The 12,030-nt window shown below is 36.8% G+C and overlaps 1 non-coding gene across 1 annotated transcript; it reads left to right on the forward strand.

Annotated features, from left to right (window-relative positions):
* Positions 1-2,451: 2,451 nt before the first annotated feature.
* On the forward strand, positions 2,452-2,558 carry LOC128280212 (small nucleolar RNA R71). Its single transcript, XR_008270393.1, has one exon. It is a non-coding gene; the product is annotated as a small nucleolar RNA R71 (small nucleolar RNA).
* Positions 2,559-12,030: the final 9,472 nt, after the last annotated feature.

Consider the following 12,030-nt stretch of genomic DNA (forward strand, 5'->3'; position numbering starts at 1 on the left):
CGGCTGTGTTCTGCTTTGTTCACTTCTCCCACACCTGTGTATGGATGTCTACGACCGTGTTATTTTATCAGTCTTGAGCATGGTTGATGGGCACGGCGTGTCACACGCTCGTGCTAAATTTTTAGTTTCAACCGCGATTTATAGACACGGGCGTGTCGCATGCCCGTGTTGGTTTGACAGACTTGCCCACGGCCATGTCACACGGCCGTGGCAACTTATCGCATCCTGTGTTGAGGAAAAATTTTACCCTATTTTCACACGGCCGTATCACATGGCCGTGTCTCCTTCCGTGGTGTGAGCACGGCCTAAGGCACCCCGTGTGGCTCACCGTGTGGATTAGAAACCTGTGTTTCAATGACTCAGTTAGTGATTAGATGTTAAAAACTAAAATTTTAAAGAAGTTAACGTCGTTAGTGCTTGGGTTGCCTACCGAGAAGCGCTTATTGATAGTCTAAGCTCGACTTACCTTTCTGTTGCATGGTCATGGTGGTGCGAGGAGTTCACACTCCTCATCCCTGCTATCAATTTTATCAAAATAAGGTTCTACTATTTACCTTAAAAGTGCCGAATTTGGGATGAATTACCTTGACTGTACCATATGGGAAAATGTTGAGTACCGTAAGAGGGATTGTTCTGTTAGGTTCAGAAGTGGCAATACGAGGGTCTGCTGCATCTAGTAGTACTTTGTCTCCAACCTTAAGTTGATTTGATGAGATATTGAGCTCGTCATGGTGTGGTTTTGGTTTATCGTGTGTCCTCGATTTATGTGTCCGCCATTCATCTAGTTCCTCGAGTTATAGCCTTCGTTCTTCATAGATATGTCCTTTGTCATTACTCGAACATGGCTCAAGTGTGTTCTTTGAATGTGTTTCCTGCCAAGAAGGTTTCACCACATGATCAGTTTTAATAGTATGATTTATACAACCACTTTCAATTTTCGATGTGTTACTCGGATTACGAGCTTGAAGGGTCATTATTTCGTCTCCCACACGAAGTGTGAGTTCACCTGTGCCAACATCAATTATTGTTCTAGCAGTTGCTAAAAAAGGTCTCCCTAAAATTAAAGGAACGTTACTATCCTACTCTATGTCTAGAACAACGAAATCAACTGGGAATATAAATTTGTCAATTTTAATGAGTACATCTTCAATAATACCCCTAGGAAATCTGATTGTTTTATCGGCTAATTGAATACTCATCTTAGTTTGTTTGGGTTTCCCAAGACCTAGTTGCTTAAACATTTTGTAAGGCATGACATTGATGCTAGCCCCTAAATCAGCCAAAGCATTATTAACATCTAAGCTACCAATTAAATAAGGAATTGTAAAACTCCCTGGATCTTTTAATTTGTTGGGCAGCTTATTCTGTAGAATAGCTGAGCAAACTGCGTTTAGCTCCAGATGCGACGCTTCATCCAACTTCCGCTTATTTGCTAAAAGCTCCTTTAAAAATTTGACTGCGTTTGGCATCTGCGAAAGGGCTTTAATAAACGGTAAGTTAATGTGTAATTTCTTTAATAGTTTAAGGAATTTACCAAATTGTTTACCTGTGTGGTCTTTCCTTGTCACATTTGGGTATGGCACTCATGATTTGTACTCTTTACTTACTGATTTCCGCTCGCTGTGGTCTACCTCACCTTTACCTTTACTTACCACAGTTTTTTGCCTCGATTTTGGTTTAGATGTAACTAACCCTTCCTCATCTTGAATTGAAATCGCATTGAGTTGCTCCCTTGGGTTAGATTCAGTGTTACTCAGTAGGCTACCTTGTGGTCGTTCAAATATTAATTTAGCGAGCTGGCCTACCTGAGTTTCGAGCCCTTGGATCGACGCTTGTTGATTTTTAAGTATTGTCTCGGTATTCTGGAAACGAGTTTCTGACACCAAGATGAATTTTGTTAGCATCTCCTCAAGGTTCAACTTTTTCTCTTGCTGGTAAGGTTGTTGTTGGAAACCGGAAGGTGGTGGTGGTCTCTGATTCCTTTGGCCTCCCCATGAGAAATTTGGGTGATTCCTCCATCCTGTATTGTAAGTGTTACTATAAGGATTATTTTGAGGTCGAGGATTACTACCCATATAATTTAATTACTCATTTTCCATGTTGTGGCCATAGGGTGGGTATTCTAAATTGCACAATTCTCCACCACTTGCATTGCATTGCATTACTGGGTGAACCTGTGAAGAACCAAGAAAACGGTCAATTTTTCTTTTCAAAAGTTCTACTTGATTAGAGAGCATAGTGACCAAATCAACGTTAAAAATGCCAACTGCTTTTGTTGGCTTTGTCCTCATAACTTGCCACTGCTAATTATTCAATGACATCTCTTTTATAAATTCATAAGCCTCCTCAGGTGTCTTATTATTGATAGCTCCTCCAGCAACTGCGTTAATCATCTGTCTACTTGAAGGATTCAGGCCATTGTGAAACGTTTGAACCTGTAGCTAGAGTGGTAACCCATGGTGAGGGCATCTTCTTAAAAGGTCCTTGTATATCTCCCATACATCATAGAGTGTTTCTAAATCCATCTGCACAAAAAAAGAGATATCATTACGTAATTTGGCTGTTTTAGCCGGCGAAAAATATTTTAATAAAAAATTTTTGGTCATTTGTTCCCAAGTAGTGATTGACACTCGTGGTAACAAGTTCAACCACTGTTTAGCTTTGTTCATCAATGAAAAAGGGAATAATCGAAGGCGAATGGCATCATCAGAAACGCCATTGATTTTAGATGTATCACAAAACTCTAGAAAATTTGCCAAGTGGTTGTTTGGATCCTCATTCTACAAACCATCAAACTTAACAAATTGCTGTATCATTTGAATTGTGTTAGGTTTCAATTCAAAATTATTTGTAGCAACAACAGGCCTAACTATACTTGACTCAATTCCTGTTAAAGTAGGTTTAGCATAATCATACATAGTGCGTGGAGTAGGATTCTGATTTACTGGATCAGCGGCAATCGCAGGAGGTAGTAGATTTTCCTGGTTTTCAACCATCTCCTCGGTTGTGGTTGAAGTATCATCCTCTTGCTCTCCTCTGTGTATCTTAAGCTTCACCTTATTTCTCTTCGATTTCTGTGAACTGTACGATCGATCTCACTATCAAACAGTAATGGTCCCAACGGGTTTCTTCTAGTCATTCATTATAAAAACTTGCCAAGAGCGAATAAAAGAAAAATTAGAAAATAAAATAAAAATTTAAATTGCAAATAAAGTAAAATGGATAAAGTAATAAAAATCGAGTGTTCCTAATATCTTAGTTCCCTGGCAACGACACTAAAAACTTGATTCATGATATTTGCGATAAGTTTTAAATAATTTATAAATGATCGTTCTTGAAACCAACTATTATCACGATGAAGGCAAGTATACCTATCGAACAGTAGTATAGCTTTAGCAAGACCGAATTGTCGAACCCAAAGGAACCAAGAGTACTAGTAATTACTTTCTTTTTATTATCTAGCCTAAAAATTAAGGGTTTTGTTTATCAAAACTAATTAACTAAAATAAGGGTGTAGAGAAAGAAAGTTAGGGAAAATACTTTTAGAAAATTCGATTAATTAAGACAATACCCAAGGATAAATCCATCTAGACTTCACTTATTATTTGACTCTGAATCAGACGATTTATTCATTTGACTTAATCCGTAGAAATCCCTAAGTTATATTATTATCTCTCTCGAGACTAATAACGTCTAACCCTAGGTTGATTAATTGAAATCTCTTTCTAATTAACACCCTAGTGTTGCATTAATTCGATCTATGGATCCCCTTATTAGGTTTCACCCCAACCCGACAAAATCTTGTCACCCTATCTCTAAGCGTGCAACCAACTCCGCTTAATTATGACAAATTTACTCTTAGACAGGGACTTTTGCTCCTCTAAATAAGCGCATTAACTCGAATCAATATTCCTGGAATATTAAGACAAAAATTAAGAACACATAGTTAATAACAAGTCAAATATTTATCACATAATTCAGATAATAATAACAAGATCTATCTTAAGTTTCATTCCCCTTAGGTATTTAGGGGGTTTTGTTCATAATTATAAAAGAAAACATCTCAGAAGAATAATGAATACAAAACATAAAGAAAACCCAAAACTCTTGAATGGAAATTGAAAGGAGATCTTCAGTCTTGATGAATAATCTGGCTTCTGAGATAGATCAATCGACTTTCTTCAAGTAATTCCTTGCTTCCTACTCCTTGTGTCTTCCTAAGTTCCTCCTCAGGTGTTTAAATAGGCTTTAGAATGCCTAAGAGCCCTCAAAAATGACCTTTTTCGAATAGGACTATACTTGGGCTCGATAGGGACATGACGTGTGACACGCCCATATGCGATTACTCCAGACCATAGTCAAGGCTGTTAAATAGGCACGGGCGTGTAGTCTACCTATGTAAGTCGTGCTTTGATCCTACCAAATGGACACGACCGTGTTGCTTACTCGTGTGAGGAAGTCCAGGCCGTGTTGATTTCCCATGTGGGTCCATTTTCTCCGTTTTCAGCCCCTTTCTCGCTCTTTTTGCCCTCCTATGCTCTCTAAGTATAAAATATGAAATTAAAGGATTAGGAGCATTGAATGCACCAAATCTAAGGATAATTCATCCAAAAAATGTGTTAATCATGGGATAATAATATGTATAAATTATGGTTTATCAATGGGCCTGCTGGTCTGGTGGTTAAGTGGAGTGTTGGAGTTTGGAGGTCTTATGTTCGATTCTCTACGTCGGTAAGGGATAGTTTTTTTTTTGGCTAGTTCTTGATTAGAGTTGTACTGTGGTTGGACTCTGAGTAGTGAGGTCTTGGATGGAGAAAAGTAAAGGGAGTTGGGATAGAGGGTTATCAGAATTTTTCTGTCAGTTTTTTTTCTGCAAATTCCGTTCTCTTTTCCCCTCTCTTTGCCAAAATTCTATCTCTCCCTCCCCCTTTTTTTGTGTGGTTTTACTCAAGCTCACCTCTTTTGTTGTGCTGCGCGTAATCCTAGTTTTCCTCAAATCATGTGGTTTAAGGCTTCCTTCGTAATGGTTCGTTGGAAATCGATTCCAAGTTGTGCGGTAAGTGTTCATTACTTTTTGGATGAATATTTTTGGTTTCAAGATTTTAATTGAACGCAGAGTCAAACTGATATGGAATCGAAATTGACGATTTTAGGTTCTGGACTGCTTGTGGTTGAGTTAGCAATGAAATCGATACAGTTGTGTACCCAATTGCACAGAAAGAGGTTTTAGCGAACGCCAAAAACCTCACTGTCGACGCCACAAGAGCGTGTGGTCGCCCGTGTGATAGAACACGGGCATGTGATCGATGAGTCAGGTCATGCGCACCAGACACAGTTGTGTGATGGCCAAGTGGGCTGTGTGTGACACACGGGCACAACCAATTTGGGCTGTGTTGGGCACACGGGCCTGTGGGCCCATACGGGTAAACAACACAGACGTGTGGGAATCTGGGCCAGGTTATGTGATCTACACGGCCAAGGCCAATTTGGGTCGAATGGGCCATATGGGCGTGTAGGCCCACATGGGCAAGCCACATGGGCGTATGAGCCCATTTTACTGAAATGTTTGCTAAGGTTGCACGGGTCACCCAAGTTGCCTGTGAACCTACTATAGGGTCGATAAGCACTACATAGACCCCTATTTAACTGAAATGATTGTATGGCTATTATGTATATATATTTGCATGTTATTGAGCATGATGATATTTAATAAATTGATATAGTTTGCACTGTTGCCATGATATAGCACGTAATTACTGTATGTTGCATTGCATTGGTATAGAGTATTGATATTGATCAGAGGAAGTGTACTGAAAGGCCTCGGCCTAATTTACCGGCAGCTCAGCTGCAAACCACTGTTTAGTGCCGTATTGGTACTTTTTGGAGTGTAGGGATGGGTAGGTTGATTATATCCCCTCATGGAGTGTAGGGTTGGACGGAGATGGTGTGTAGAGGCTGGCTGGGTAGGATTTTGTGATTGTATATCTGATACTGTACTGATTACTGATTCTGTAATGGGCCAAGGCCTAATGCATGACCGCTTTTGTCTTGAAAGGGCTTAAGCCCATACTGTAACTGCATGATGTCTGCTTGTTCTATATAGGGATTACACACCGAGTTTTCATAAACTCACGCTTTTGTTTAAATGGGCACGGGTAATCCCAGATTTGACGGATCGACTGGCGAAGGACTTGATGGTGGCCACACATATTATAAACCATTTGACTTTGTTTTTGGTATTTAATTCTTAAGTATTTTCTGGGTTAATTTTAGATGTAAATTGTGGACTTTCTGGGACTTTTACTTAAATTGGGTTATTTATTTTTATGGATTTATAATTGCTAGACGTTTAAAAACTCGGTTTTCAAAAGGCAAAGTTTTCTCTAAGCACACAATTTACATAAAATGACTTTTAAAAGCTTCCGCAACGAAATGTGTTAAAATGATTGACTAAATAATTAATAATTTTGGAGACAACAAGAGTAAATATATGAAAATTATTTTATCATAACAACTTAGTTTCAAACGCTATCATGTGACATTGCCAGATTAGGCCATAACGTCTAGGCCGGGTTTGGGTTGTTATAAGTATGGTCTAGTTCTATTTCTAGGATCATTTATTAGCCCAACCCAATAGTTTGGATCCAGCTCGCAGCAATACATGCCTTCGGGGAATCAGGCTCAAGCTAAAGTTCAGAGGTTAAGAGATCAGATAACTCAAATACAAGCGAGTACAGTTGAGCAAATTACTCAACTTAAAGCAAAGGCAACATCAAGAGAAGTAGAGGCTCAAAGAAAATATGATGAACTCCAACTACAACCTAAAGCAGAGGTAGCAGCGAGGGAAGTAGAGGCAACAAGAAAATATGATGAACTCTAGCTACATATAGAATATGATGAAGATGTTTTAGCAGTCGTAGAATCCGTCATCTTAGATTTTTGTTTTCTTGTTGTGAGAATATTCTAACAATATAACTTTTGAATATAATATATTTATTTATTATTTGTTATTCCATTTATTAACTTAGATCATATACATATTTCTTTCGTGAGAATATCATTTAGATTTGAAGTTTTTAGTTGGATTTGATGTTACAGGAAATTATGTTGACAATTCTAGTTCTATATGAATGAAATTGGGTTGGTAAAATCTGCTAAAGTTAGTGGCGCTTTTGGGAAAAGCGCCACTAAAGGTCATGTTCTATAGATTTTTCCATATAAACGCCACAAAATTTAGCGGCGTTTATAAAAACGCGGCAAATTTTTTTAACTGCGCTTATAGGGCAAAAAAAGGCCACTAAAAACCTGTTTTACTGTAGTTACTTCTTTTTGTATTTTGTCATGTACCTAGGTTGTTTTGGTTAGATATGGTTATTTGGATTTTTGAATGTCCCTTTTAAGTATCTTGTATAAAGAGGACGTTGTGTAAACTTGTTAAATGTTTTGTTCAAAGCCAACAAATGTATATAGTTATGTATGCTTGTGGATATTTATATAAGTATTAATCTATAATAGTTCTTTTGTGAATTGATTAGTTAGAATGTATGTGTTTGAGTGTTGGGATGGAAATCTTGAGGCTATGTTTAGTTGGCGATACTTGTAATGGTAATTTATTGAAAGTGTATATGTATTTATATTTGGTCAAATTAATTGTTATTTGAATGAAATAGGCTGCTTATAGTAAAGTATAGCTTTAGCCTAGCTAATTGATGATTGTCCTTGATTAAGGTGCCTTTGAATGGCATATTGGTTGGATATAGAATGAGTGAAATTTTATCTTGTAATTAAAGATTTAAATGTGGTGTCAATGAGGGCATATTTGTAACACCCCTCACTTGTATTCAATACCGGAATAGGGTTACGGAGCATTATCAGACTTATAACACATATAACCATACTTTTCTCATGCAATCGATCAATTCATGCAATCATCATTCAATCTCAATCAATTTGTCCCTTACAATAGCCTACGAAACCTTAAAAAGGCTTTAGGAGCAGTTCGGGACTAAATTGATTACTTATAAACTTTGACGAAACTTTGAAAATTTTTCTCAAAACAGAGGACACATGCTTGTGTGGCCAGGCCGTTTGTCTCACACGACCATTAGACACGCCCGTGTCACCGGTCATGTGAAAATAGGGGGTACATACTGACTTGGGTCACACAGCCAACCACATGCCCGTGTGTCTAGCCCGTGTGCCCTTCGAAGTGGCCACACATGCCCGTGTACCAGGCCATGTGCTAGGCTGTGCCAAACTTGCAGGGTATACTGATTTATGCAACACGGTCAGGTCACACGCCCGTGTGCTAGGCCGTCTGTCAATTAGGGGGTATACTGACTTGTAACGGACCAAATTCCAGTGGTGTCGGAACAATAATTTGAAATCACTAAATCTGACAAATGAGCAGAAAATAATATTAATTTAATGAAAATAAGTTAGATGTGAAGTTAGGAAAATGATTGAAATAGTGAATAGTATTTTATAATAAATACTAAATAATTTGGAAGTGAAAATGAGGTATCAAGACCTCGATATATTAAACCGAGCCATAAATATTTTTATAAATATTTATGGAGTGTTATTAAGTTAGTATTAAAGTTTCGTCAAGAAATTTTAAGGTTTCAGTAGTCAATTGGGTAAAAAGAACTAAATTGAATTAAGTGTAATATTGTGAAATGTGATTAAATAGCTCTAGTAATAATTAAAGGAGGACTAAATAGGCAATTAAACACCTATTATTGGGTTGGATGGCATGTGTGTGCAGGAAATATTGAAATTAGGTGTGAACAAGGGGTAAAATTGGAAAAGAAGTAAAAATTAAATAGTTAAAAATGGGATGTAATTGGAAATCTAAAGATTTCTTCAATTTTCTTCATCCTCTTCAGCTAAAAATAGCCATTGAAGAAACCTTAGAGCTGGTTTTTCATATTTTTACTGCAAGTAAGTTCAAATCTCGATTATTTCTTGAATTTTTTGTGTTCTTGGGACTTTTACAACTAGGTCCTATCATCTAATTCATTAGTTTTTGATTTCATGGTTGATTTTGAAAGTTTCCCTGAATAAGTATTGGAATTTTATTATGATTTAGCATGGAATTAAAGCTTTAATTTGTTTATATGCTGATTTTATTGAAAAAATTATATAGAAATTGAATATTTGGGGACCTAATTGTAAATGAGCTTGAAATTAGGGTTTTATGTGGAAATTCTAAATTTCAATGGTTGTGAAGTAATTTAAAATGTCTAAGGAAAGTGTTAATTGAGAAGAAAAGGTTCTATTGATAAGTTAATTGGTCAGGGACCAAATTGTGAAAATTGTGAAATTTGAGGTAAAAGTGTAATTTTAGGAATTTAAAGGGTATAAATTGTGAGATAAAATAAAATTGAAATGAATGATAATTAATGAATGATTTTGCAATTATAGATCAAGAAATTAAAGTGAATCATGGAAAGGAGAAAATAGTCAAATAATTTTCTCGAACTTCTACAACTATTGCAAATTAGCCCAGGTAAGTTCATATGGCTAAATTTTAGTGATCATTGTTATTCTTATGAATTTTATAATGAGTTATACTATATGATTATGATAAAACCATGAATAATGTAAAAATATGAAATTTCAGAAATGATCAAATTGAATGAAACATCGGATTGAATATTTCTATCTAGTGACAAATGAGGAATTGACGGAAAAAGACCATGGTTGGACCATGGCAATAAGTGATAAGCGATATCCGTATAAGACCATAGCTGGGCTATGGCATCGGAAAACAAGTGATAAGTGATTCCCGTGTAAGACCATAGCTGGGTTATGGCTTCGGATTAAAGTGATACAAGCGATCTGTATAAGATCACAGCTGGGCTATGGCATCGGAGAAAAGTGATAAGTGCTTCCGTGTAAGACCATATCCGGGATATGGCACCGGTATGAAATATGACTCGTGTAAGACCATGGATGGGCCATGGCTTTGGAAAGTAAAACGTGATCATGTGCAAGTCCATAGTTTTACTATGGCAAAGTGAAAACGAAGTACTCAATTTCGTATAGTTTCTTAATTTGAAAAGAGATGGTAAGCGATAAACAGGCCCAAAAGAATGAAGTTTAAGTGTGAATAATATTAAGTGAAATTGACTTGGTTTGTGAATGACAGGAGAAATTAGTGAATTGTATAATATACGAATGTTTTACCATATTTGGTAAGTTTACGTTCTAAGCCTATGAACTTACTAAGCTTTCATAAGCTTACTTGAATGTGATTGTCATGTCATGTAGATTAACATGGAGTAGGAGGATCGGATCATCATCAAGAGTCACACTATCCAGACGTTTGATTGCGTGATATTGATAACAGGTTTTAAAAATTTATAAATGAATCGTTCTTGAGACTAACTTATTATCACGATTAAGGCAAGTGTACCTATCAAACAGTAGTATAGTTCAGTAAGACCGAATTGTCGAACCCAAAAGAACTACGAGTACTAGTATTTACTTTCTTTTTATTATCTAGCCAAAAAAGTAAGAGGTTTGGATTATCTAAACTAATTACTAACTAAGAATGCATAGAAAGAAAACTTGGGAAAATACTTTTGGGAAAATTCGATTGATTGGGACAATACCTAAGGAAAATTCCACCTAGACTTCACTTGTTATTTGACTCTGAATCAGACGATTTATTCATTTGACTTGATCCGTAGAAATCCCTAAGTTATATTATTATCTCTCTCGAGACTAATAACGTCTAACCCTAGGTTGAATAATTGAAATATCTTTCTAATTAACACCCTAGAATTGCATTAACTTGATCTATGGATTCCCTCATTAGGTTTCACCCTAATCCGGCAAAATCTTATCACCCTATCTCTAGGCGTGCACTCAACTCTGCTTAATTATGACTAATTTACTTTTAGACAGGGTCTATTCCTCCTCTGAATAAAAGCTTAACTTGAATCAATATCCTGGAATATCAAAACAAGAATTAAGAACACATAATTAAGAACAAGTCAAATATTTATCAATTCAGATAATAATAACAAGATCCGTCTTAGGTTTCATTCCCCTTAGGTATTTAAGGGGGTTTAGTTCATACTTATGAAAGAAAACATCTCAAAAGAATAAAGATAACAAAACATAAGAAAACCCAAAACTCCTCAGGGAATTTGAAGGGAGATCTTCAATCTTGATGATGAATCCGGCTTTTGAGATGGATCAATCGGCTTTCTTTGAGCAATTCCTTGCTTCCTACTCCGCGTCCCCCCTTTAAGTGCCTCCTCAGATGTTTAAATAGGCTTTGGAATGCCTAAGAGCCCTAAAAATTGGCCTTTTCCAAATTGGACTAAACTTGGGCTCGGCAGGGACACGCCCGTGTGACACATCCGTGTGCAATTACTTAAACTCGTGGTCAAGGCTATTAAATGGGCATGGGCGTGTGATCTACCTGTGTAAATTGTGCTTCGACCTTGCCAAAGGGACACAACCGTGTAGTCAACCCGTGTGAAGAGGTTCAGGCTGTGCCAGAGCCTCTTAAACCTACACGGGCGTGTGGTCTACCCGTGTGGTGAACTCTAAGTCGTGCTGATTTCCCACGTTGTCCCATTTTCACCGTTTTTGGCCTATTTCTCGGTCCTTTTACTCTCCTATGCTCACCTAATATAAAATATGAAAATAAAGGATTAAGAGCATCGAATTCACCAAATCTAAGGAGAAATCATCCATAAAATGTGTTAAGCATGGGGTAAAAATATGTATAAATTACGGTTTATCAATGTTCCCCGGTAGTTTTTGGATTAATATATTTTGATTTATATGGCATGTATAAGTATTTGGTTGGATAAAGTTATAGATGGTTAAAATATGTAAAAGGGATGGCATATGTGTATGAAACTTAGTTTAATGGTTAAGTGGTAGTGTGTTAATATAAATTGCATATTATAGGCATAAATTGGTTGGTTGGTTGATTGTAATTTGTATATAATTGTGTTTAAGTACAGGTAATGGATGAAAGGGTGAGAAAAGTGGCCTAAAACGGCC

This window comes from Gossypium arboreum, chromosome 8 (genome assembly GCF_025698485.1).
Source record: "Gossypium arboreum isolate Shixiya-1 chromosome 8, ASM2569848v2, whole genome shotgun sequence".
Classification (NCBI taxonomy): domain Eukaryota; kingdom Viridiplantae; phylum Streptophyta; class Magnoliopsida; order Malvales; family Malvaceae; genus Gossypium; species Gossypium arboreum.